At 44.3% G+C, this 21,528-nt stretch overlaps 1 protein-coding gene across 6 annotated transcripts in view; it reads left to right on the plus strand.

Moving 5' to 3' along the window:
• Window positions 1–21,528, plus strand: part of DISC1 (DISC1 scaffold protein) — a 311,857-nt gene that overhangs the window by 174,253 nt on the left and 116,076 nt on the right. The window lies entirely within an intron of this gene.

The following is a 21,528-nucleotide window of genomic DNA, read 5'->3' on the forward strand; positions in this document are numbered from 1 at the left end:
TGAGAGGCACATCTTCCTTCCTCCCCTCTTTGCATGGCTCATTTTCTGTGGGCATTGTGCTGACTAAGAAGAAGAGAGGGTATGGACTATGTACCTATTGCTATAGCTGGAGCTGGCTAGCCTATGAGCTTGCCATGGCCTTCAGGGCCTTAAATGACTGACATCCAAGGCAAGGAACTGCATGCAGAATCAGCACTGTTGTGCTAGCAGAAGAAAATGGCCTATTTGTGCTAAAAATGGGGATTGCATAAGAGCACTATTGCTCAAGGACATTATGGAGCTCTTGCTCAAAAGTTACAATTGAAATAAATTAGACGCAGTACAGTTGCACTACTGTTTCACAGCCTCAAGCATGTTTGCGATAGCGAAATACTAGTCTATAATGCAAGCTCTAGACTTAGTGTTCCAAGTTAGTACAACAGTTTTGCACTAGCATAAGGTCCTTCTGCAAGTGGCTTGTTGCTCTGGATGTCAGCCAATGAAGGGCCACCAGATGGTCTTGTTGGTCACATTCGCACGTAACGTGAAACTGGAGGTTGCCGAACCCACAGTTTTTGTAACCATGAATCACGTCACAGACAGTCCAACTGCAGCCTGGCAACCTCCGGTTTGAAGGTAGGGTAGCCACTCCCTCCTCCTGGTCTGCTGAGTCTGCATCCCAGCAAGCTCTGTAGTGCTCATGTCGCCAGACACTGGGCAAGGCATAAGAATGTCTTCAGGGCAACAGCCATTGGCCACAATTTAAGGGGGCATGCCAAGCATGATCGTACCTCTTCCGAATGGATGGATCACCTGCCCTCAGCAGAGAAAGGGCATTTAAATCCCTTTAAATGGCATTTAAGCCCTTCTCCTGATAGCAGTTGCACCACCACCCTTGTAAGAGCCCCAGACCAAAACAGTCTCACATAAGGAAAATTGCTGGCAATGGTGGGGGGATGCAGGGGGGCACTGTTTTTCAGTTACTCTGGGAAGGGATCATGATGACTTTCTAGGAGGGAGGTCAAAGAATCCTGGGGTCTGGTCCACTGTGACCAAGGATTATCTTGCAGTGGCTGATCCCTGCAAAAGCAATCTAGGAATACCAAACCACACTCCTGCCCCCATCTCAGCTTGCTGCCCAGAGATGAGAAGGGTCCTCTCATGAGAGGGCCAGTCCACGGGGAGGACCAGAGGCTCCAAGACCTTTGGTCCTCCTGCTCTCATGAATTAGGCCATCCAAATCAAGGAGGCTTATGTGGGGTCCCCATTCTCTCTAGTTAATGATAGAACCTTTACACTGCAACCCCTTCATCTCCAGGCTGCCCTTTCATGCGCCCAAAGGAGCAGTTGTCGCTCCATGTGTCCAGGCGGTACCAGAAGTGCAGACTAGGAGAACACCAGGACCAGGGATCAATCTTTACTGTCATTCAAATTCCCTGGGTTTGGCCTGGCATTGTGGAGTATGCAGACTCGGCATTGTGGAGTGCAGGAGAGAGGAGCCCTGATTATCAGTGATTCAAGGAGAGTGAGGTCCATGCTGGACAAAAACAAACAAGGATGTGATTGAATGGAAAAAACGGACTGGCAGAAGGACTGTTTGGACTGCTTCCTCGTGGCAGTCACCAAGATAGGGAGAGATGTTGCTGCGGTACCCATCCCCACAGCTTGCTTGTGTCAAGCAACCAGGCTGGGTGGCATCTGCTGTTGACCCACATGCATGTCTCCATGGCCTTTCACTCTCATGAGAAAGCAGCCCTTGGGAGAAGAGACATGGTCACTCATTATTAGTAATTCATCCCCATGTACCCCTGGACAGTTCTTCTCATGAGGTGACAGGGTCTCTCCATGGCCTTCCACCCTCATGAAAGAGCGGTCTGCTCTGGAGCAGCATCCATCATCATCACATAGGAAGAATCTCTCCTGTAACTGGAGGCAATGCTGCTCCTGCTTGATGGCTCTTCTCATGAGTGATACCATAGAATACATGCATTCATCCAAGGGGAAGGGGTTTGGCCCCTCCCTTCCCCAACGTCATTGTACAAAAAATAGAGCAGAGCCATTAGAAAATTCCTGGTTGCGCTAGCCCTTTAAAGCTGACCGTGGGTATCACTGCCCTGCCATATGTTATATTTGCAGTGATCACATCAAGTTTCCCAGTTTATGATGCCACTGTGATTGCATGTGCTTGTGAACATACGTCTTAATCGATTTATTTTTGGTGGACAAAAAGCTTTGTGCCTATCTTGCCATCCCATCCCATTTTCTTCTGAGTGCCAGAGTGGGCCACACACTCTGAGTGCCAGAGCGGGGGAACAATAGAGACAGTGGGAAGCGGGCATTCCCCAATGTGACTTCTTCCAGAAGCGTAGGGAGGCTGGCGACAGCCCACGTGTGGCGGCTGCAGCGGCCTCCTGGCCCTGCCCCCGCATCTGATGTAAGACTCAGGGGGCTGGCTAGTAGCGCCCCCATGTCTGCCATCAGATGCGGGGGCGTGGTGTTCCTCCCAAATGGGGCTATGTGGCCCATTCGGAAGGGATATTGGGCTGGAGCGACTCTCTCTGCCTTAAAGGTAGAGAGAGCTGTTCCGGCTGTGCTGCCAATGCAGCATGGGCTGATCTCCCTCCCAAACGAGGCCATGCAGCCCCATTTCGGAGGGAGATCAATTGGCCCCACTGCATTGGCAGCGAGACCAGGAGCGGCTCTCCTTGCCTTTAAGGCAGGAAGAGTCACTCTGGCTGCGCTGCCAACAGAGCGCAGGCCAATTTCGGTTCGAAATGGGTTCACATGGCCCCGTTTGGGACTGAAAATGCCCCCCCAGGCATCAAACACGGGGTGTCGAACACAGGGCACATATCTGGGGCCACACTTGCAGCCCCGATTGGTGGCGGCCAGGGTTATTTGAACCCGTCTGCCCAATGGTGGCTCCACCCCTTACTTCTGCCTTTTGACAGGCTTAGTAGCTTGGGATGGGACAAGGTGGCATCCTTGTTGCTGGGCAACAGCTTGAGTGGTGCAGAGATGGGGCGAGGCAAGTGCTCAGAGAGGCAGCTATCAAGAAGCGTGGCAGGCATGGAGCTAGTACGTTCCTCTGTAGGTCTAGGATGCCCTTTCTATGATTTCAGATCCAGAAACAGAATGAAGCCGTGGTTATGGTGGCATCTGCATTCGGATATAACACTGCCGCATTCAAACCTCAGGTTGGAGCAGTGAGACTCACTATAAACCGAAGGTTCAAATTAGAGTTTGGAAAGGGAAACAGCAGGTTATTTTTGCCGTGAAACCACGGTTTCACACATTCAGATGTACACCTTTCAGATGTTCAGATTTCCAACCTCTACCCCATTTAACTCTTGTTTGATGTTACGTGCAAATGCGGTTGTTTTCTCCTCTTGTTTGCCTACCTTTGATTTTTGCTTTGTGTTTCTTTACCTTGAGGGAGGCAATTGTTTGAATTATTCAGAAATACTTACTATTAAACAAAGAAAGTGGCCTGCAGGGGGTACAAGGCACTGGCTGGTCAAGAAAATGGATGGGGCATGAGGAAAAGCCTCTGACTCACATCAATCCACTAATCTACCTGTATGTTCTTTGACGCTGCTGTGGCCTGTGCTATTATCTAGTGTATCTGTCTGCTTTTTTAGACTGGGGGGACAGTTGATGCTATGCCATCTTGTGCCGCGGTTATGTCAGTTTTGAGATGGGGTGGGCTCTTCCTTGTTTTCTAACAGGTAAGAGCAGCTATCCCGTGGAGCCTGTCAAAGGCCTCAAGTCTTTGCATGTGACATGGTAGGCGAATGTTTAAGAATGCTTGTACACTTTGGGTGGGGTGGGGGTGGTGGAAGCAAAATTAGAAATGGGCATAAAGCATCTGTGTAATCAGGGGAAATCGGCATTGGAAAATCCTCCATGTCTTTTGCATATATTGGCCTTTCCCTCAGCACAGTTCAGGTGAACCTTTGCAAGACTCTCTGACCTTCTCATACTTTGTAAGTAATGCCCCATTTGATTATTTGTAAATCATGAAGAATTCTCATCTTTATATTGCATTTCCAAAAATAGAAAGCAAGAAAACACTGTCATTGTTTGAAACATTTAATCCTTATTGAGAATGTTCCTTTTTAATTTTTTAATTTTGTGTGTGTGTGTGGCTGCTGAGATTAATATTTAATCTTCTAGCTTTGAAGAGCTCTTGTGCTTCCCTCAAGATTTTGGTTGACTCTCAAAGCTTATCTTTTGGTATTGTGTTGTGTTTATAACAGGATCATCCCAGTGTTTACATTTTTTCAAATGCTCCTCAGATGCGACAGTTTATATTTTGGAAGGGTTTGGGCCCTGTAACTAAACATGCATCATACATGCGCAAAAGTTTTAGGGGTGTGTGAAACTATTGTTTGTCTGCAGCATAGCATAAGGTTTACTACTGAGGTAACTAAAGGCTCTATGAATTTGAGATAACTGAAAGATGTCTGAATGGGGCCATCTGCAAAGTTGGCACATTATATAAGGTTAGTATTACTGCACTAAAAATTGTAGCAATTTAAAGAGAAGCTAATTTCCCCTTGAGAATGTGTGTGAATGTTAATGCTTTGAATAGGTCAGCATGACACTGGCACCTGTGAATGAGACTGAATTTACTCTGCGCTTAAAAAATACATCAAAATTCTCATCAGCAGCAGCAGCTCCTACATCACTAAGGTAACATTGGAAGGGGCCACTTGGCAACTTGCTGAGTAATAATTGATTTTCTACCTGGAAGTCACTTGATTACAAACTGAGCTGTAGCAGTGATAGAAGTTATATGTATGGGGGGAAAACCAGTTAGACAATTTTCCAGTGTCAACCGATTCAGGAAACTTGCTTGAAAACTAACTCAAAAGACTAATATTGTCTGAATTGTTCCCGAAACCACAGTAAGAATAGCCATATGAGTACCACATTTGCTCAGGTGCGTGGTTGTTATGACTCCCTGAAACTATACTATTTGTGAGGGGAATTATCTTAGGAACATAGGAAGCTGCCTTACATCGAGTCAGACTATTGGTCCATCTAGCTCAGTACTGTCTACACAGACTGGCAGTGGCTTCTCCAAGGTTGTAGCTTGGAGGTGCCAGAGGGGGAACGTGGAACCTTCTGCATGCAAGCATGCAGATGCTCTACCCAGAGCGGCCCCATCCCCTAAAGGGAATATTTTACAGTGCTCACGCATGTCTCCCATGCAAATGCAAACTAGGGTGTACCCTGCTTAGCAAAGGGGACACTTCATGCTTGCTACCACAAGACCAGCTCTCCTCCACTGGATTGGTACAAACATGCTTACAGCAGTGGACAGTCCTCCACAGTGATCTTTTATAGGGTAGCTGGAAGGCTGATTGTGGGTAAAGGCAAGTCAGAGTTAGGGGACCCAAATGGGAGTAAAGGACCCAAGATAGAGTTCTTTGAAAACAAAGATTACATTTCTTAAAGAACAGAAGCACACAAGATTAAATCTGTAGTTGGCAACAGGGAACCAGACAGAAACAGCTAACTACAAGACGCTGGTCCTGAAGCAGAGCCTGGGTTCTATGGAAAGCAAGCTTGAGAGGATGCTAACATAGAATGGAGGGGTGAGAGAGATGGAGGTGTTAGACAAAGTGGAGAAAGACAGTCTCCAATCCTGTTCTAAGTTCTGTGTAGCTGGAGCACAATGATTTCAAAGGTAGTTGGTTTTCTTTCTCTGGGTGGAAGGACATAAGGCTTGTGGAAATAGGACCCCTATGAAAATAGGAAGCTGGGGGTCCTGGACAGTCAGAATGCAAGTTCTGAAGATTCACGCTGACCCACTTCAGGAAGACGTGATGGAAGTTTGTGGAGAAGGGAAAAAGAGGTCAAGTCAGCAAGCGCTCTCATGCAGTAGAAAGGCAGCTTGGGACCACCATCCCCTCAACAATAGGATCAGAGTCTTGGACTGGACTGGGGGCACTTTGTCCATAAGAAAAAAGCATGTATGCCATGCAGGTGCACACACAGGATCTGTGCTATACAAATTGAGGAGAAAAGGGGCATCTCTCATACAGACTTTCTGTCTTAAGGGCAGGGTTAGGCAGGTGCCTGTGCTGGAAATCTCTCTCAAATGGCTGAAAACAAAGGCTTGATTAAATTAAGGCTTATGATGTTCCTTGCTCTTATTGAATTCACTCTCATTTGCTACCAGAGAATCGGCTCTCAGAACACCTCAGAAACAACAAAACCCAGTGTTCCATGGGCTTGTGGGTGGTTGGCATCCTATGTGCACTGCACCACCACTCACTCTGGGCCACCCTGGTGCCCCCTAAGTGGAATTATGGGGCTGCTGAAATCCCCATTATTCCCTATGGGGGAAAAGCTTAAAGATGCACAAACTTCAGAAATTCTTTAAAAATCACCCCTTTCACCAATTTATTTGAAATTGGGAAGGTAGCAGATACCCATTGGGGCACTACCACCTGATCCACTCTTCTGCTGCCCTTGAAACCCCTTTTCTGACCCAGTCTGCCCCAAAGACATGCCAACTTGAAAAATTCTTTAAAAATCACCCCTTTGCCCAATTTCTTTGAAATCTGTGTGGTAGCGTCCACGCACCCATTGGGCACTACCACCCAACCCACTTTGGCCACAAAATGGAGGTCCGAATCTCTGAATTTTTGGATCTGAATCGTGGCTGATTTGTTTTGTACCCGAATCAGGGCAATTGAGGACAGGGGTGATTTGTTTTGTCTACAAATCACCTGAATCGGCCAGATTTGGGTACAAATGATTTTTGTATCAGTGGTTTTCACCCCAGGGTTCCTCCAGATGTTGCTGAACGACAACTCCCATCAGCCCCAGCTACAATTTATTGTGACTGGGGATGCTGGGAGTTGTAGTTCAGCAACATCTGGAGGAACCCTGGTTGGGAACCACTGCCTGGATAATCGACAGGCGTAGCAGTTTCTTATAAGCATCCATGAATGTACTGATGACTATAATGGCATCGCTATTTAGAGCTCTGAAAAAATCCTTCTTTTAAATTTAGCACTTTTCATTCATTAACAAATCTGGAGAGTGATATCTGCTGGATGCATAATGGGCCATTGAATTCTTTCATGCATCAAATATAGCTCAACCCACATTTCAAGGTAATCTGGTATCTGTGAATGTTATTCACATCCTCTGCCACTCTAAGCGTGACTAATCTAAGGTGCTAATGGAAATTATCAGCTCCTACAACATACATGTGACCAATATGAGGCACATAAATTAAGGATTTGAATATGCTATGTGGCTCAGAGGTAGAAGCTGTGAAAGTGGAAAGTAAAATTCTGCAAAGAAAAATATATTTACAGGACAGGCAAGTTAATTCTCATCTGTGAAATGGATGTGTTTAGGCAAGTTATTTTGATTTCCTGTAGTACTCTAGTCATATGCTCAGTGTTTTAAAAGAATGCTTTATATACAGGCTTTAGACTGTGTGCCTTAGGAACACTGGACAACATGCAGACTAGTTAGTCATGACTAAGCACCATTGAACTTAATGAAATAAATTTGTTGTGGCTAACTTGTCCCATTTATTTCAGTGGGACTTAGTCATGACAAACTGGGTCTGGGTGTTGTCCATTAGCTTTTTTTTTTTTTTTTTTTGGAAGCCCAGGAATTCAAACTAGTGTCACACACCTTGGCATACATCCCAACTCTTGTCCTCTAAACTGAGGGACAGAATCCGTTTATGGACAGATTCATATGTTGCAAAGCAGTATTCACCTTGGATCTGGTGCCATACTCTTTGAGCAATAAGAATCTAGCCTAAATGAGGGTCAGTCAGGGACAACTCAGCTTTATATAGACATCTCTTTTTTCCTGACTGAGCCACTGTGTTTTTAATAGCTGCACAATAGTCAAATTGAACAGGTATCACTGCAAGAAAAACTACACTTTTAAAATTTCTGTCTGTTGTAGTATACACTATAGTTGCATATGAGTTTTTGTTTAAAAGAAATGTAGTCAATAGAAAAGATCAAACTGGATTCCATGTTGCTGTGATTGGTGTAAAAAAGGCTATTTGAATTTGTTTCTGAGTTTACATGCTTAGTCTTGGAGTACTCACAACAATCCTGTGGGGCAGGTTTGAAGGGCGGGGGGAGAATGTGTGTGTCTCAGCTAAAGTCCCACAGTGAGTTTCATGATTGAATGGGTAATGCAGATCTTCCAATCCTAGTCTTAACACTCTGATCAGTACACCACGCTGTTTCTCAACTGTGTGCGTATTGTTTGCAGGAGAAAAAGATTCACTTTTAGGGTGAAGCAAACTACTGGAGAGCAGAGTGTTGAATATCTTTAAGAGAGCATGAAAGGGTTTAATTATCAAAATGTGGGGAAGCCGTGGGCCCCAGCCCTTTAAATACCTAGCAATACCTCTGTTAAGGGGGAGAGGAAGAGTGGTAGGATTGTCCATGCAAAATCTGGTATTGTCAGGTATGTTCAGAATTTCTTCCAAAAATACAAAGAGAGAGAGAGAAGAAAGAAAGAAAGAAAGGAAAAGAAAAGAAAAAAGAAAAAAAGAAGAGCAATCTTTCCCTGAGTGTATTTTAGTGTAAAAAGTAGTGAATTCAGCTAATTTAAAGGGGGAGGGGAGAGAAAAGGAATGAGAGAAAGAGCACAGAGGAGGAGGAAGACCGAAGGTGGCATGAGGTGGGTGCAAGGCTATGTGTGGCTCCCCAGAGGTGCATCAGAATCTAATCTGGCCCACCACCAGATTTGAGCTTGACACCCCCTGACATGGTACATTTGCAAGAGAGAGAAAATCCAAGCCCCAATATTTTTAATACTGGGGGGGGGGAATCTTTTATGGAAACACAAATTCCTGTTGCACCCCCTGTAATTTCCTGCTGGATCCATCCCTGATTGGGTTGAAGGTTAAGTGTCAGGGTTCACTCAGACACTGACCTGGAGGAGTCTCCATCAGAGGAGGAGGAGCCCACCTCAACCTGGATTCCTGGGCCAGATAACCACCCCTCCGATCCTTCAGGCCAGCTGGCCCCTCAGTAGAGCCCTGGAGAAGTGTGAATCTAGTGCCACCTCAATGAGACTCCAGCCCCTTCCTTAGCAATCCCTCCATTGCCCTTGAGTTCCTGGGAGCCCTTGCCAGAGAGCCCGTTCCCGCTGCTTTCCCGGATGGACCATTCTCCCTCGCTCCCCTTAGTCTGCCACTCTCGTTAGAGCGTGGGCTGTGGGGGGATGGGCTGGCAGTTCAGCATGCAACATGAATACCATTGTGTAAGTCTGGCATTCGATCATCACCCACAGATGGTTCTTCTCATGAGTAAGACTTAGGGAGCAAACATCCCCTCCTAGAGGGCCCCCGTCCCCACCTTTACTGGGTGAAAAATAGAACTTGGCTGCTCTGAAATCCCTTCTGGGGCTCTGCTTTTCAGAGACCCCGCCAATAGCACCCCCCACAGGAACCATTTACATGGGCACTGGGCTGCAGAGTGGGCCCTTCCAGCCATTCAAAATTCCCAGGCCAGTGCCACTGTTTTGGCATATGTCGATGAGCCATCGTGGGGCACCCCAGGCAAGGGGAGATGGCATTTCAAGCAATCCCTGCCAAGACGCCTGAGTGGCAGGCAGAAAAACCCATGCATATGTGCTGTGGGGGGACCTGGCTGCCAGGTGAGTGGTTGTGATCCTGCTGTCTGCCATCCACCGAGACCGGGAAAGGTGTTGCTGGGGTTCCGTTCCCTGTGGCTTGCAGGGACATAGTATCTCACGTGTGCCACCATGGCCTGTCACTCTCCTAAGAGAGCAGTCCTGATCTGTAACGGCAGGGCATGACACCATATGCGCTATATGGAGGCCACCCAAACATCACATGAGAATTCTGATTGATCGCTTGGGTGGTTGTTCTAAAGAGTATGATTCAGGGAACACACATACCTACCACCCAGGGGAAGGGTGAGGCCCCCCCCTTCCCCACCCTCTCTGTGTGAAGAACAGAACTTGGCTACTGCTTGTGCTCGTGGACACCTGTGCCTGTTGCCCTGTGGCCGGCTGAGTGGCTTGACAGGCTGGCCAGTCCGGGATGAGGTGTGCTGGCATCTCTCTAGCCTGGCAACTCCATCGCTGCACGGCTGACAGGAGGGGTTTTCCAAGCGGCTGCCAGCAAGAAGTGCCGGAAGCCTGGAGCAGCCACATCCTTTGGTGGGTCTGTGCCTCCTCTTCTATGATTGGAGTTAGGAACTGGCTGCTTAACTGTAGTTAGGGACGGGTCTGGGTTTGGGCATAATGCTTCGGTGGCATAACCCCAGTTATCAGCGGCGAACGATGGGGGGGGGGGAATCTCAGGTACAAATTGCAGTTTGTCTGGACAGACAGTTTGTCTGGGCAGATTGGAGTTAACTTCTGAGGCTTAACTGAGGTTTTTCGCGTTTGGGGGTACTGCTGTTACACTGAGATTTAATGCAGTTAAACGGTACGTGTGAACCAGCCCATTAGCTCTGAATGCAGTGGAGTCAGAGCTTGTTTCCCAGGTGCCTCAAGAAACAACAGGGTTATAGAGGGGCACTTAAAGAACATAAGAACAGCCCTGCTGGATTAGGCCCATGGCCTGATCAGTCCATCATCCTGTTTCCCACAGTGGCCCACCAGATGCCTTTGAGAAGCCCACAGGCAAGAGCTGAGGAAATGCCCTTCTCCTGCTGTTGCTCCCCTGCAACTGGTATTGAGAGGCATCATGCCTCTGAGGCTGGAGGTGACCTATAGCCACCAGACTAGTAGCCATTGAAAGACCTGTCCTCCGTGAATTTGTCTAAGCCCCTCTTAAAGCCATCCAGGCTGGTGGCTGCCTGTCACCACATCCAGTGGCAGAGAATTCTATAGATTAATAATTATGTGTTGTGTGAAAAAGTGCTTCCGTTTGTCAGTCCTAAATTTCTTGGCAATCAGTTTCACTTAGAAATGGTTCACCATTTATCGACCTTATTAAGTACTGTTTGCAATAGAAAAACTAAAGCTGATCCATAGGATTGATCTGCAGCAAACAAGTCCGCCCGGCTTAGGATCCATAAACAAACACAGCCAACCAACTACAGTACATATTGTGGCCTACCAGGGCTTAGCAAATCTCCTGTTTTTTGCTGCCTGACCAAGACTGCAAAAACCTGTGCGTGTTGTCATGCACTTGGCAGGCCACAGCACTTGCCTGTTGGGCTGCTTTTGGCTTGTTTGCTAAGTCTTTACAGACCTGGTTTACAATGATTTCTTTTTCTAAACTCTAAACTAATCTTTTTTCTGTATTCCGGTGTATTGCAACATGTTCTGGTCATAAAATCAAAGCTAGGTGCTGCAGTCATCTGTGGAAGGAAAAGAACTGCATTCTTTGCTGTGAAAGAAGATCAAGTTAGCCACACAGCTCAGCTCACTATGGTGGCTCAGTTAGTCCACATGGCTTAGAGTAGGGATTCTCAATGTTGGGTCCCCAGATGTTATTGGACTTCAACTCCCATAATCCCCAACCAAAGGCCGCTGGAGCTGGGGATTATGGGAGTTGAAGTCCAATAACATCTGGGGATCCAAAGTTGAGAATCCTTGGCTTAGAGCAGGGTTTCTTAACATTGGGCCTCCAGATGCTTTTGGACTACAACTCCCATCATCCTCAGCCACAAAGGCCATATCTGGGGAAGATGGGAGTTGTAGTCCAGCATCATCTGAGGGCCCAAGGTTAAGGAACCCTGACTTAGAGCAGGGCCATACAACTTCAGGTCTCTAGCGGTTTTTGGACTACAACCCCCATCATCCCCAGCCACAGTGGCCAGTAGTCAGGATGATGGGGGTTGTGGTCCAACATCTGCAGGAGGGCCAAAGTTGTGCAGCCCTGGCCTAGAGTAATGGATATAGCAGTCATCTCTATTGAAGGTGAAATTGCTGCTCGGAATTGACAGTCATACCATTTGACATGTGCTATGAGGTGTGCCAGAACCTGATTACCGTTATAATGGGAACTTCACAGGATAATAACTTGAGAAATACCCGATGCATTTTTTTTCTGAAGTAACAAAAGAGCATACCCCCTTATGGATCAGAATTTTTGAATATGTTTAAAAGGCAAGGGGGAAAGTAGCAGGTTACATTTCGTAGAATATAGCCACTTGCATGTGAAAAAGGGTTTCCTAGGGGTCTCTTTTCAAACTGCTGTTTCTTGGTTATTTCATAATTGATCTGTACCACATTTACGCAGCTGGGGCAATTGTCACCTGATTTCTGAATGCCAGGTTTTCGGTTGTGGCCCCTTGGCTTTGGAACACCCTCCCTGAAGAGCTTTGCCATGTTCCCTCCCTCGGTGTGTTTTAATTTTTTTTTAAACGTCTTTTTAAAAAGGCTTTAAAATGTTTTATCTGCTCCTTATATCTGGTAAGTTATTTAGTTTTTATAGTTCTCAGTTTTTAGCTTTGTATTAATACCTTTTAATTTGAAACTTTCTAAAAACAGATTGTAATTTTAAATGTGGTTTTAGCCTGTCTTTTAACTTGTTTAACTTATTACTATTTTATTTTACCTTTTATCTATTTTATTAATTTTGTTAGCCGCCCTGAGCAGTAGTGTACTGGAGGGGTGGGGTACAGTGTTCCCTCTAACAGGAACTGGACTACAACTCCCATAATCCTCAGCCTAAGGCCACTGCAGCTGGGGATGCTGGGAGGTGTAGTGAATAACATCTGGGAATCCCTGTTAGAGGGAACACTTGTGGGGTATAAATATTTCAAATAAATAAATTAGTTTCAGGCAGAATGATTTTATCATCGGAAGAGTGTTTGGGGCTTATAATGGAGGAATGCAGTTTTTACACTGCATCTGAACTATGCAGCCACTATTGTGCCTATATAATAACTGATTATTTCACATATTTCTAGCTATTCAATTTTGTCATTTAAAAACTCCAGTTTTAATTGTTACCAGCACAATTAAATGTTACCCTACCAGTTGCCCACCCTATGCAGTTAGGTTAGAACAGGCTTAAAATATTAATCAATAACAACAACAACAACAACAACCCCCAGTGAGGCACTACCTCGGCGTGGTTGTGGGGCTTGCGAGCTCTGAGGAAGGTGAGAGCTATGCCAGAGGTCCAACCATACTGGACAGGTCTCACCAGAGGAGCCAGACAAAGAGTGCCTCTCTCATCAACAATATGGTGAGACATAACTTTAATAAATCTATACTGGATCGGTCGTCGCCCGCATCAACAAGGACCGTGCCAGGTGCTGGAGTCCCTGGACATCTGGTGGCAAGTGGGCTACAGGACTTAGGATCTTCAGTTGAGCAACCAGGGCTGGAGACTGCAAGGTTACTGGAAGAAACGTCGCTTAACCGAAAAAAATATATGAAAAATGCCAACAAGGAAATAATGATCTGCTATTACAAGTCTAGTCCAACTAGAAGAGGTTATTTAAAAAGAATGTACCAAATCTGGAAAGAGAAGCATCAAGATACAGAAATAACAGAACAAAGGCTAGCAGAAACTGCAAGAAACTTAGAAACACCAAATAAAGAAGAAACCGTCCAATTCTGGGAAGAATTCTGGGACAATACAATAGATTATAAATTTAAAAAGCACATTGGGTAAAAGAGGTCGAAAAATGTAACCAACAAATGGTTATTATCTAATAATAACACCAGAATTAATAAGTGAAAGAGCAAAGAAAATTAAAAATTGGACTGCACCAGGCAATGATGAACTACATGGCTTTTGGCTTAAACACCTAACAAGCCTTCATAAACAACTATCAAAACAGTTCAATCACATTTTGCAAGAAGGTGATATTGAACAATGGTTAACAAATGGCAAAACTCATCTCATAATGAAAGACCCAGCAAAAGGTGCAGTTCCAAGTAATTATAGACCGATAACCTGCCTGCCAACCATGTTCAAATTATTAACTGGCATAATAGCAGATGAAATAATGCAACACGTATTAACTAATAAGCAGCTTCCAGTTGAACAGAAAGGAAATTGCCCGAACACCAGAGGCACAAAAGACCAGCTGCTGATTGACAAAATGATTTTAGAAAATTGCAAGAGAAGAAAAACAAATCTAAGTGTTGCACGGATTGACTACAAGAAGGCCTTCGACTCATTGCGTCACATATGGATACTAAAATGTTTAGAAGCAACTGGTGTCAGCAAAAACATTCAGATATTTATTTTAAAAAGCAATGAGCATGTGGAGTACACAGTTAACAATCAATGGCGAGACACTTGGACAGGTTAGCGTTAGAAGAGGCATTTTCCAAGGGGAATCACTATCCCCTCTGTTGTTTGTAATCGCCATGACCTCACTTTCACAAATACTAAACAAAACAGGCCTCGGATACCAAACATCTAAAACATCAAGTAAAATAAAGCATCAGCTCTACATGGATGATTTGAAGTTGTATGGAAAGTCCCAATCAGAAATTGAATCACTGCTAAACACTGTCCGTATATTCAGTAGCGATATAGCAATGGAATTTGGACTAGACAAGTGTGCTGCAGTAATAATGAAAAGAGGAAAAATAACAAAAACAGAAGGAATAGAACTGCCCAATGGAAGCAAGATCAAGAACCTGGAAGAGAAAGCACATTACAAATACTTGGGCATTCTCCAGGCTGATAACATTGCACACACTGAAGTTAAAAGAAAAATTGGAAGTGAATACATCAGGAGAGTTAGAAAAATCCCAAACTCAATGGCGGGAACACCATACAAGCCATAAACACCTGGGCTATACCTATTATTAGATACACTGCAGGAATAATAGACTGGATCCAGGCAGAGCTAGAGACGCTAGATCGTAAGACTAGGAAAATCATGACCATCAATCATGCTCTGCACCCCCGCAGTGATGTAGATAGGCTATACCTCCCTCGCAGCTCAGGTGGAAGAGGAATGCTGCAAGTCCATCAAACAGTAGAGGAGGAGAAAAGAGGCCTTGAAGAATATATCATGGACAGTGAAGAAGATGCACTTCAAATGGTCAATAACTGGAAACTATTCAACACCAATGAAACAAAGCAGGCCTACAAGAAAGAACAAGTCAAGAACCGAGCAGAAAAATGGAAAAATACACCACTGCATGGTCAATACTTGCACAATATAAGTGGAAAATCAGACATCAGCAAGACCTGGCTATGGCTTAAGAATGGCAACTTGAAGAAAGAAATAGAGGGTTTGATACTGGCTGCACAAGAATAGGCACTAAGAACAAATGCAATAAGAGCAAAAGTAGAAAAGTCAACAACAAACAGCAAGTGCCGCCTTTGTAAAGAAGCAGATGAAACAGTGGACCACCTAATCAGCTGTTGTAAAAAGATCGCACAGACTGACTACAAACAAAGGCATGACAAGGTAGCAGGGATGATACACTGGAACATCTGCAAAAAATACAAGCTACCTGTAGCCAAAGATTGGTGGGACCATAAAATTGAAAAAGTTGTCGAAAATGAAGATGCAAAAATATTATGGCAATTCCAACTACAAATAGACAAGCATCTGCCACACAATACACCAGATATAACTGTAGTCAAGAAGAAGAAAAAACAAGTCAAAATAATCGACATAGCAATACCAGATGATAGCAGAACAGAAGAAAAAGAAATAGAAAAAAATAACAACATACAAAGATCTGCAAATAGAAATTGAAAGGCTGTGGCAGAAGAAGACCAAAATAATCCCAGTGGTAACTGGCGCCCTAGGTGCTATTCCAAAATAACTTGAAGAGCACCTCAACACCATAGGGGCCACAGAGATCACCATCAGCCAATTACAAAAAGCAGCTTTACTGGGAACAGCCTATTTTTTGCGGTGATATCCAGGGGCGTATCTAGGGTAGGGCAGGCAGGGTACATGCCCCGGGTGCCAATTGAAGGGGGGCGCCATTTGGTTAAAAAAAAAAAAATTAAAAATGGCTGCCAAAAACAAAATGGCCACCGTGCATGCTCAAATGGCCTCTGTGAGGCCCTAGGTCATGCCAGGCATTGCAGAGGCCATTTGAGCATGCGCAGTGGCCATTTTGTTTTCAGTGGCCTTTAAAAAAAAGATTATTTTTTAAAATGGCCACCTCACATGCTCAAATGGTACCTGCGAGGCCCTAGAGGCCAGTGGTGGGAGGGGGAACCTTTGCAACCACCCCCCACAGCCTTTAGGAAGTCCCCCCAAAGGGACTACAGGTTAAAAAAAATTAATATAATATAAGACACTGTACACATATTCAAATTGACACTATGTACAGAGAATCAGGGCTTGTGAATACTGAGCTGACGCTTATGACCTAGGATTGTATTCATTTGCTCTTACTTTGCTTCTTGTGATAAGTGAGTTAAATGTGATGTCTTGCTACTATGGCTATTAATGGTGAGTTTGTCTTTGAATCAGTGTGAAATCCTTAATATTAAGGCCCAGCGGGAGTTTCTTGCTCTCTTTCTCTCATTTTAACTGTCTTTCTGAAATACTAGAATATATTCCAAGCAGTGACACAGTTTACTCTGCATATCCTTTAATTATTTACAGAGTATCTGGGAAAAGTCAAATTCTCCATTGATTTTTAAAACATATGTAATGGTGATGCTACAATGCATAGCAGAGAATTAGACAGGCACTTCTGTTTAGTTTTCGAAGTACACCGCGACATAGTATTTGGGTATTTCATGAGCCCCAGCATACTGAAATTTGTAGTTTTCCAGCATTTTTTGGTCTGGCTAAGTCCACTGCTAAATAGTTTTTGAAAGATTAAAAGATTAATGAGCTTGACATATTTTTGAGCTGATACTATGGTAAAGTTATCTGAAAGATGGGTGTCAGATGCTTGGACAGGGGGTGCCATTTCAGTGCTTGCCCTAGGCGCTATTTTCCCTAGATCCACCTCTGGTGATATCTATAATAATAACAACAATATTGATAATAAAATTCAGCCATTTCAGGTCCTTGGAAGGACCCGATTCCTGGATAAAACAAACCAGTCAATAACACCTGTCTGTGTAAACAAGAAATAATAATAACAAGAAATAGTATCTCAGCTAAAGCTAACTGCAGCAAAATATTAGATATAAAACAGAGAGCAGCATCCACTCTATATACTGTAGCTGCATTCCTTAATATCTCGTGGGCCACATGGTGATTGGTCCTAAATCCCTTATCATAACTGCCACAGGCTTCAAACTAGTTTTTTATTTGTATCAGTCCACATAAATATCACATTTTTGAGCGGAAGAAATATAATGTGATTATGTTCTACTCCAAATCTCAAAAAGATTATTCTAAGGCTGCTAGTCATTGTAAAAAAATAAAATAAGGACATTTAGTTGGTCTTCTTAATTCCCTGATAGAAATCATACAATTATTTAGGGGGATGACATACTTTGAAGGATGATAAACTAGTGACAATGACACAAAGGAGCCTTAGCTATTCTCTTTAAGCATTTGGAAAGTGGGAGAATAAATGAATGTGGGTTCTAATATGCTCCGGCATGGAGATGTACATTTGCTTTGCTGCTGGAGATTGACAGTGATGCAGTACCCTATAGCTTTGCAAATGAATATGAATCCTTCCTCCTTTAACTGATTTCCTTGCTATTTGTCTTCATTATTTCAATTCAGCTTTATCTTTATTTAATTTAACTAGCACACTTGTCAGTTCTTGGGAATTTATCAGGATTCTACAATTCTGAAACAAGACAGTGTGCACACGTGCATTGTATAATGCATAAAAAAACTTCTGTGTATTGAAGAGAGCTCATATTCAGATACAGAAAATGAGCATAAAATGTAGGTTGCAGAGGATTTCCAGTCTTGTATATCTTTATATGATTAAATGGGCTGTAGCTCAGTGACTGGATTGTTTTGAACGTAAGACATTTGATATCTGCTTGAGTTCCTAGAGAGCTCCATCAAAGTTGACAGCAGTGGGCTAGATTGTCCACTGCAACGTCACAGCATCTGGTGGCTCCTTGTATTAAATGTGTATAAGGAGACAAATATAATTGAATTAATTCAGAACAAATCTGATTAAACCAGAAGCTCCCAGATGTATTTCTTTTTTTTGCCAAAGCCCAATCTTCAGAGCCTCAGGACCCCTGCCCCATGATACTCTTTCTCCCCTTACTGTTTGGAAAGCCGCCACCAAAAACTGCAGTGCGCTGTGAAGTCCCCTCCTCCCTCTTTCTGTGTTATGGTCAGTTGTACCATCTGTAACATTTTAGCTCTCAAAAGAAGGGATATATTGTTCAATTTAGAACACCTCATTTGAGTCCCATGTTTGTACCAAAAATATAGGTAGGGCATGTTTTTCAAACAATTTAATCTTAGGTCAGTTTTTACAGAGGACACATGTCATTTAAATTTCCATAGCCATGCTTTTACAACCACTGCTACTGTCTGGCAGGGCCTTGGCTGAACTGTGAACCCCAGTCAGTTGTCCCTCTCTTGATTAATTAAGGTATTATATTTCTGTATAACTTAAAACACACTGGCCACATTCACATGTAACATGAAACCGTAGGTCCCTTCACCACCGGTTTTCTAGCCATATGTCTGAATGGAGTTAAGTGGGAAAATGGACCCATGGTTTCCCTCTCTGAACTCCAATCTGTACCTTCAGTTCAGAGTGGCGTTTTGCCACCTTTAACTCTGGTTGTGCAGTGCCAGCATTGCATCTGAATGCTGGCACCACAGTTTCCCGCTCATGAAACCGGAGTTGAGGGAGGAAGCTCCTTCCTCACTCCAGCTGCCATTGGCTGCCAGGACTGTCCTTCATTAAAGAAGGAAGTCCTGGCTGCCAGTTCCCCCTCCTCTCTGCAGTCAGCATGACTGCAGTTAGATCGCTCTCCATTTCATCTGAATGTGGATGGGAGAGCAGTGGCGGGGTGGGGGAGGAACTGTGGGTCCCTTGGACCTGCGGTTCCATGTTATGTCCACTGGTTTGGAGAGGAGAGCTGGTCTTGTGGTAGCAAGCATGACTTGTCTCCTTTACTACGCAAGGTCTACCTTGGTTTGCATTTGGATGAGAATTTACATGTGAGCTCTGTAAGATATTCCTCTTAGGAGATCAAGCCATAGCTTAGTGGAAGAGCATCTGCCCCAGGTTCATTCCCTAGTATCTCCAGGTAGGGCTAGGAGGGACTCCTGCCAGTAACCTTGGAGAGCTGCCTGCTGCCAGTCAGTGTAGACCATACTGAACTAGATGGACCAATGGTCTGACTCAGTATAAGGCAGCTCCCTATGTTCCTAGTAGGGCACCGGGTGAAAAACTACAAAAAAGGCATTATCTTTGTTGCTCTAGAAAGGTCAAATATGAATCCAACACATCTGGCTCTTGTGGTGTTCAGGACTATACTGAATGGAGTGCAGAGTTTCTGTTTAGGAAGATGGCTCTTAGAAGTATTTTTAAAAACATAGTAGGTTAGTGTGTTGGTCCATTAGAAAAAATCCAGAAGGCACAGTCAAATAATATCTGCCTTAGGACCAACCCAAAACACACTGTTCACAAGAGCAGTCCTACCCAGGCTTGCATAGCCCTATCCAGGTAGGGCTGCTTGTGTGGAGTGCTGGGATTGGTCTCGATCCCAACGCTGTCCTGCCGGGTAGCCCCCCTTTTTTTTAACCTGGGCTAAAAGTGCAGGAAGCTTAGGATAAATGGTCAAGAGAACGACCTTAAAATCTTTTGAGTTCTCTAAAGCCTGCTCAGATTGCCATTAGGCGGGATGCTAAGCCAAGCAAAAGGGGTGAGGCAGGGTGGCTGGGCATGGTGAAAAAGCTCTGAAAGGCTGCAGCTTATAACTGCCTTAAGATTGTTAGGAAGAGTTAAGCAGACTCATGTTGAGCTGCTCCACTCGGTCCTAGAGGTTATCTCAGGCTGCACCTGGGGCTTTTGGGACGAAGAAGAGACAATAATGGCTATTCCTCTGTTTTTAAGAAACATGGAGTCCAGCAGTTACTCTGTGCAATCCTCAGTGCTAGCTGAAATACCAAGAGGGCTCATCAACATGACTCTTTAATTCTTGCTCCAGTTCAATATTGTTAGAAGCTGAAGTTTTTCTGGGCTGCTTCACCAAGCTACTCCATCTCCTATCTTGCTTTGCTTAACATCCAGTCCAGTGAAGTGTTCGGGAGAACCTGAAAGCTTGGTTAAAATTTGAGGCCTTTTTCCTTGGTCCTAAAAAAAGTATTGACTGTGGCTTTTAGAAGTCTTTTTGTTTCAAAACTTTACTTTTGCATATAAAAAAACAAGACAAATAGCAAACTTTTTGTTTCTGATGTCTGTTCCCTCCAGTGTTCCAAAGTCATGAATGCTGGACTGGCATCATTGATTATTTGGAAAATAAAGAAAGAGCTTTAAAGCATCTCAGAGCTAGAAAATCTATACTACTCATACGTTCCTGGTGATGTAGGTCTTTCTATCAATACAAGAAGTAGGTCAGATTTTGGGGCTCATTGTCCTTGATAGTGCCTGTTGAAGTTTGCAAAGTGGCAAAGCAGAGCCATTGCTGCTCTTCTTCAAAACTGGTCCAAAGTTATCTTTATCCAGGCTGCCCAATTGAGCTTTGCTCTCTTTATATTTGATTTCTGATCCCTTTCAAAATACTGATTGTTTAAGACATGGTGTTTAGGGATGTTATTCTCATTTATGAAATCACAGGGATTCCCCCCCACCTCCTTATGTAGTTTAGAAGCACTGTGGAGAGGCAGCTGACGTATCATTCTTACCTGAGAAATATCAGGTCCAGTCTCCATTGCAAAATTGTTTGGGGTTTTTAAAGAAAGCAGCAACTGTGAGTTGATCTCCCTTTTCTTCATTTTTCCTTGGTTAAATCTGCACTTATAGTTCCAAAGGAAGTGCATGTGATGCATGCATCTGCTTTTCATGCTTGTGCTTGTATGATTTGAAGAAAAACCTGTCCACGGAAGGTTTATAAGCAGGATCCGAACACTTGCAACAGCACTGAGTCAGGGAATAGATGTCCAGGGTTTGTGACCAGCTTTTCCTGGTCAGAGTAACAACACTGGAAGGAGCAAAGGAGCTGGGCTAGGCAGTTTCTGGATCCCTGGTATAGCTGAAGTTTGCAGAATCTGAAGCACCAGGGTGAATCTAGATAGTTCCCTGCAATGATGCTGCTCTGTGCAGAGTTGCGAGGCTTTGGGGTGGGGCCATAACTTGGTGGTAGAACATCTGCTTTGCATGCAGAAGATCTCTGGTTCAATCCCTGGCAACTCCAGGTAGGACTGGGAAGAACTCCTGCTTGAAAACTTGGAGCCACTGCCAGTCAGTATAGACCAGGGATTCTCAACACTGGGTCCCCAGATGTTATTGGACTTCAACTCCCATAATCCCCAGTCCCAGTGGCCTTTGGTTGGGAATCATGGGAGTTGAAGTCCAATAACATCTGGGGACCCAATGTTGAGAATCCCTGGTGTAGACAATACTAAGCTAGATGGACCAATGGGCTGATTCTATATAAGGCAGTTTCCTATGCTGTAGTGGATCTGGCCCTAAATAAATGTTCCCATATTGGAGTTATCCTATACACTT

The sequence above is a fragment of the Hemicordylus capensis genome, chromosome 1 (genome assembly GCF_027244095.1).
Source record: "Hemicordylus capensis ecotype Gifberg chromosome 1, rHemCap1.1.pri, whole genome shotgun sequence".
NCBI lineage: Eukaryota > Metazoa > Chordata > Lepidosauria > Squamata > Cordylidae > Hemicordylus > Hemicordylus capensis.